This window comes from Myotis davidii, unplaced genomic scaffold (assembly GCF_000327345.1).
Source record: "Myotis davidii unplaced genomic scaffold, ASM32734v1 scaffold238, whole genome shotgun sequence".
NCBI classification, from domain to species: domain Eukaryota; kingdom Metazoa; phylum Chordata; class Mammalia; order Chiroptera; family Vespertilionidae; genus Myotis; species Myotis davidii.
The window spans coordinates 12,947,326-12,948,317 of NW_006293779.1; positions in this window are offsets into that span (position 1 = coordinate 12,947,326).

Genomic DNA, 992 nt, shown 5'->3' on the forward strand with positions numbered 1-992 from the left:
TTGCGTTCAGGGAGTGAGGACTCCGGCGATGAAGCTGAGTCTGGGGGTGGGGGTGGGGAAGGGGAAGAGACCCCGGTGCACTCCGGGCGCTGAGGCAGCCAGTGGCTGGGAACCACATTGTCGGAGGCAGGCACCTGGGCCCTGCTGGGCCCCACCCCCCGGGCCTGGGTTCCTGATGGCCTTGGGGCTGGTCCTGTCTCCCCAGACCTTTCCCTGCCCCGTGCATTCGCCTTTGAAATTGCACCTATGACGTGAGGCTCCTCTCCAGGCATCGGCGCTGGGTTTAAAAGGAGCCCCTGTGAAATGCCACGGGAAAGTCTGAGCCCTGGCCAGCCCCTTTCCTGTCTATGAAAAGGGTGATCACAAATGCCAAGGGCAGGACATCATAGTGTTTCTGACGCCCAGCACCATCTTTGCTAAAGAAGTTTTGTTAGCGTTCCTGTGAGAACAGTGTCCAGCAGTAATTAATGATTGCGTTTCTGGATGGAGAGTTCATGAGTGAATGTGCTCTCGGTGGGTACTGGATGCCGAAAGGTAACTTTCATACAGATGGAATTCTAGATGGACGGTTTAAGAAAACTTGTAAAGTTCAGCCTTAAAGAGTTCTTAGGCATCTGGTTGCCTTTTCAAGACGACTGGCTGCAGCAGCTTTGCTGCGAATGTCCCCTCTTCCCCCAGAGAGAGCAGGGGCTTCCTCTCTGTGCCCCTTGGAGGCTGTACCTGCTCTTGGGTCTCTTACCCTGTTTTAGTGCCATCCTGTGCTGACTTCCTTCCTCTGCACAAAGCGAACGCCTTGTGGATTGGCTTGTGCTCTGCACAACTTTGCATCCCGGGCCCCTTTCACGTGCCAGGGACAGCAGGCTCCGGCAGCAAAAATAAAAATGGGAATAGGTGGCTAGGCACTGTGCTCAGAGGGTTAAGCAAATGAGTTAATCTTCACACCTCCGGGGGGGATTCAGTTTTGAGAATGTAAGTTGCCATCCTTGGAACTG